At 35.6% G+C, this 5,555-nt stretch overlaps 1 non-coding gene across 1 annotated transcript; it reads left to right on the top strand.

The window, feature by feature from the left end:
* Positions 1 to 1,572: 1,572 nt before the first annotated feature.
* Positions 1,573 to 1,675, top strand: LOC111761765 (U6 spliceosomal RNA). Its single transcript, XR_002795029.1, has one exon. It is a non-coding gene; the product is annotated as a U6 spliceosomal RNA (small nuclear RNA).
* The last annotated feature ends 3,880 nt before the right edge of the window (positions 1,676 to 5,555 follow it).

Genomic DNA, 5,555 nt, shown 5'->3' with positions numbered 1-5,555 from the left:
TAGTTCAACGGGGAAAAAAGAGAATAGAATAATTTTATTCAAATATTTCACAGAAACCTTGATTAAAGTTTAAGACTTACTAGGGGAGGATAGGCACCTAGGAATGGAACAAAAAGTGTTTCTCCAGCAGAAGCCTCTGTCCATCTGAACTAAAATTATTTTAAACTCACTTTGTAACTTACTTCTTGATGTCTTAGTGGGCCACAGGGTTATCACGGCAAAGTACTAGAAATGGATTGCCTTTTAGAAAGGGGATGTATTTGGGGTAAAAACTTACAGTCCTAAGACTGTGAAATGTCCAAATAAAAGCACGTCAGAGATGCTTTCTTACCAAAGTGGTGGAAAATCTTGGAAATGGTGTCCAGCCTAGTGGTGAAGTTAGATGGAAGCCAATCTTTGCTGATGTCCCTGACTTCCCCTCCAGAATCTACCTCTCAGAGCTCAGATGTAGGCAACCAGAAAGAGGCTTATCTCTTTCTAGGCCTCCTGGCTCAGGGATTCTCTGCTTTTCAGAAACTGTTGAAGAAACTGGAGTCCTTTCTTTCTAACTTTCTCCTTCTCTCACAGGTCGGGATCAAAAATGGCAGCTTCCTTTCTCCTATGTCTTTCCTTCTTGTGTCTCCATTTATATCAGACCCAGAAAGAGGGCAGAGATTCAAGCTGGCTCACACCTCACTGGCATAGTCCAATCAAAAGTCTAAAAGTGATCTCGTAATATAATCTAATCAAAGTCCCTTTAACTGAATTTAATCAAAGAGCTCACATCCACAGGAATGTTCTAGGATTCACAAAATTCAAACTATCACATTTGGCCTCATTCCACTTTCTGAAGTCACTCAAACCAAACCACATCAATATTCGTCAGGAAAATCTTCTATTTTTCCATTGAAGCCACTGACAAAGAGGGTGGTGTGTGTCAGAGGGTGGTGAGAGATTAGTAACCAGTAGTTTCAGAGTAATGGCTAGGAAAGCCTTCTATAATAATTCTCCAGTGTAGATTCAAGCAACATGTGTAATTTATATTGAAAAATCTGCAAACTTACTCCATTCTAGAACTTAATTGAGATACAGTGTGGAAGGACAAATCCCATAGTTTAATGCTCCAAATCTGTGGGGAAAAATGTTCCTTGGGTAAAAATGGTGCTTCTAAGGCAAAACCATGTAACATAACAGAAATAATATACAGCATAGCTTTCCTCATGCATAGACATATATGTCATACATGGGTGGAAAAATTCTGAACACCTTATGCAATGAGAGCCCCAGATGAAACTTAGCCTTTTGTTGTCAGTCTTCCACAATCATCCATGATTGAACAATGGTGCAATTAAATCTGTGTTATTATGTGTGCCATATTCTACTATACAGAACATCCTTGTAATAATTTGCATTCTTTTAATTTTTCCAACTTGCAATTAAATTAATATGTAGCATTTATACAAAACTATGTTTACTTTCACTTAATTAGTATGGTAGGCACATGGGAGATTGGTACAAATGTATCATGATAAATATTACAAGAGCATTTAATAAATTAAGATAAGAGACACACTAAAATAAATTCCTGTATGCTTGCTTTGGCAGCACATATACTAAAATTGGAACAATACAGAGAATATTAACATGGCACTTATGCAAGGATGACATGCAAATTTGTGGAGAGTTCCAAAATTTTAAAACCATGGAGTCAAGAAGGCAGTGTATTAACAATATTTAAGATATTGAAAAAAGAAAAACTTCCAGCCAAGAACCTTATATCCACCAAAATAGTCTTTCAAAAATGAGGGTAAGTTAGAATATTCACAGGTAAAAAGAAACTGAGAGAGTTTATAATGAAAAGTCCAGTTTTGCAGGAAATACTTAAGGGAGTGCTGCAGTCTGAAAAGAAAAGACAGGAGAGAGAGGCTTGCTAGAAAATCTAGAAATGAAAGTTATATCAGTGAAAGTAAGTAAAAGTGTAAGAAAAGTGATGAAAACAAGTTATGACAGATAAAAGTCATAGATCAGTATGATTAAACAGCATATTATTAAACAGTGTGCCAAAGAATCATTTGCAAGAGAAATTAATAAATATCTCAAAATGAATGAAAACAAATAACACAACATTTCAGAACCTATGGGATACAGTGAGAGCAATACTGAGAGGGAACTTTATAGGCCTAAATGCTTACATTACAAAAGTAGAAAGAGCCAAAATCAATACTACACAGCTGAAGGAACTAGAAAAAAACAAACAGCAAACTATGCCCAAAGCATGCAGAAGGAATGAAATAACAAAGAACAGAGTAGAAATAAATGAAGTTAAGAACAAAAAAAAAAAAAAAAAAAAAAAGCCAGAGGGAATTAACAAAACCAAAAATGGATTATTCAAGAAGTTTTACAAATTTGACAAACCCTTAGCTAGACTGAAAAAAAGTAAAAGATAATATGCAAATAAATAAAATCAGAAATGAAAATGGGGACATTACCTCTGACCCCACAGACATAAAAAGATGATAAGAGTATATTGTGAACAACTGTGTACCAGCAAACTAGACAATGTAGATGAAATTGAAAAGTTCCTAGGAACACACATACTACACTGACCCTAGAAGAATTAGATCTCAACTAACCAATCACAAGAAAATAGACTGAAAGCCTCATCCAACAACTCCCTAAAATGAAAAGCCCAGAACCAGATGATTTCACAGGTGATTCCTACCAATCATTCAAAGAAGATTTAATACCAATCTTACTCAAACTTCTATGAAAAATTTAACAGAAAAGAAAACTATGAAGCTCATTCTATGATGCCAATATCACTCTAATACCAATGCCAGATAAATATATTACAAAAAGAAAATTACAGACCCGTTTCCCTAAGGAATATGGGTGCAAAAATTCTCAACAAAATACTAATTGAATCCAACAACACATTAAAAGAATTATTCATCATGATCAAGTGGGTTTTACTCCAGGAATGCAAGGGTGGTACAATACAAGAAAATCAATCAGTGTAATACACCACATTAATAAACAATGAAGAAAAATCACATAATCTTTTCAATTGATGCAGTAAAGGCAATTGACAAAATCCAGCATCCTTTCTTGATAAAAACACTCTGAAAGATGGGAATTGAAGGAAATTTTCTCAACATGATAAAGGCCATATATGAAAAACGCACAGCTAATATTGTACTCAACGGTGAAAGATTTAAAGCTTTCAGAAAACTATATTCAGAAACATATATCCAGAAAACCACAAGGCATTACTAAAAGAAATCAAAGAAGACCTAAATAAATGGAAGAATATTCTATGTCCATTGATGGGAAGAGTAAATATCATTAAGATGTCAATTATACTCAAATTGATACACAAAGTCAATGTAATCCCATTTAAAATTCCAATAGCCTTTCTTTTTTTTTTTTAAGAAATAGAAAACCTAATAAACAAAGTTTTTGAAAGGGAAAGGGCTCCTGAATAGCTGGAAACACCTTAATTAGGAAGAAAAAATATGTAGGACTCTCACTTCCAGACTTAAATCACATTACTTAGCCACAGTGGTAAAAACAGCATGGTACTGGCATAAATGAGACATATAGATCAATGGAACCAAAATGATGGTTCAGAAACAGAATCTCACATCTATGGTTAAGTGATTTTTGGCAAGGTTGTCAAACCCACTCAGCTGTGGCAGAACAGTCCATTCAACAAATGGTGCTGGGAGAACTGAATATCCATATCCAAAGGAAAGAAAGATAACTCCCCTCTCACACCTCATACAAAAATTAACTTAAAATGGATTTTAAAAAAAACTAAAAATTTGAAAACTATAAAACTTCTAGAGGAACATATATAGTGGTAGGTGGTGGTTTCTTAATCCTTACACTGAAAGCATGTTCAAGGAAAGAAAAATGGTAAATGGGACCTCCTCACACTTAAACTTACTTTTGTGGTTCAAAGGACTTTATTAAGAATCTCTTAAATAGACATTTTCCAAAGAAGAAATTAAAATGGATAAAAAAGCACATAAAAAATGTTCAATATCAGTAGCTATTACAGAAATACAAATCAAAGAAATGCAAATAAAAGCTATAATGATATATCCTATCACACCATAGAATGGTCATTATTGGAAAAAAGAAAAAAAAAAGAAGAGCAAATGCTGGAGAAGATTTGGAGAAATAGGAGCACTCATTCTCTTTGATGGGAATGTAGAATGGTGCTGTCTCTGTGGAAGACAGTTTGGGGATTTCTCTAGAAGCTAAATATAGAACTGCCATATGATCCAGCAATCCCTCTGCTAGACATTTATCCAGAAGAACTGAAAACAGTGATGTGAGCAGACATTTGCACACCAATGTTCTTAGAGGTATTATTCCCAACTGCCAAAGGTGGAAACAACACAAGTGTCCATCAAGCAATGAATGGATAAACAAAATGTGATACATATATACAATGGAATACAATGCTGGTGTAAGAAGAAATGAAATTGGGACACATGATAACATGGATAAACCTTAAAGACATTATTCTCAGTGAACTATGCCAGACACAATGGGACAAATATTGTATAGTCTTACTAATAATAAGCTAAATATGAAAAATAAACACATGGAGTTAAAACCTCGACTATAGGTTAGTAGGAGATAAAATTAGGACTGTGAAGGGGTATTGATGCTTTATGTATGTAGAATTTTCAATTAGCTAGACTGTAAAAGTGTGGAAATGGATACAATTGAGGGTAATACAGTATAGGTATATTTAACAAGTCTGGTTTAATATGTGCCTGGAAGGGGTAGTCTAGGGTTGTAAATATCAATAAAATGAAAGCCAGAGAATAATCTAGGGACTGAATAAGACAGAACCCAGTGGTCGATGAGGATTGTGGTTAATAATCCAAATACAAGAATGTTCTTCTATAAAATAGAACAAATGTATTTCACTATAAAAGGTGTTAAGAACATAGGGATGCATGGGAAAAATACAGGTACTATAACTTATGAACTACAGTTAACAGCAATATCGTAATATTCTTACATCAACATCAAAGAAAGCACTGTATCAACACTAAGGGTCAATAATATGGAGGTATGGAATTTCTTCTTTTGTACTGAGAAAAACATTCAAAGGTTTACTGGGCAGAGAAGTGCATCCAGTATCCATGTGGAATCTAAGCCCTCACTTGACATAGGTGTGCAATGGACACAACCAATCCAATGTCCACAGAGAAAATGTGGAATGGGTGTGGGAACGGTAGCCATGGGGGCTGCTGGGTGTGGGGAACGGGAGGAAGAGATGAGATGTGGAGGCGTTTTCGGGACGTGGAGTTGTCCTGGATAGTGCTTCACGGACAATTACGGGACACTGTAGACCCCCCCCAGGGCCCACTGGATGGAACGTGAGAGAGTCTGGGCTATGATGTGGACCATTGACTATGGGGTGCAGTGATGCTCAGAGATGAACTTACCAGGTGCAATGGATGTGTCATGATGATGGGAGAGAGTGTTGCTGTGGGGGGAGTGGGGGGCGGGGGCGGTGGGGTTGAATGGGACCTCATATTTTTTTTAATGTA

This window comes from Dasypus novemcinctus, chromosome 18 (genome assembly GCF_030445035.2).
Source record: "Dasypus novemcinctus isolate mDasNov1 chromosome 18, mDasNov1.1.hap2, whole genome shotgun sequence".
In the NCBI taxonomy this organism is placed as follows: domain Eukaryota; kingdom Metazoa; phylum Chordata; class Mammalia; order Cingulata; family Dasypodidae; genus Dasypus; species Dasypus novemcinctus.
The sequence above is the reverse complement of the archived record's forward strand: the minus strand, read 5'-3'. Positions and strand labels throughout refer to the sequence as shown.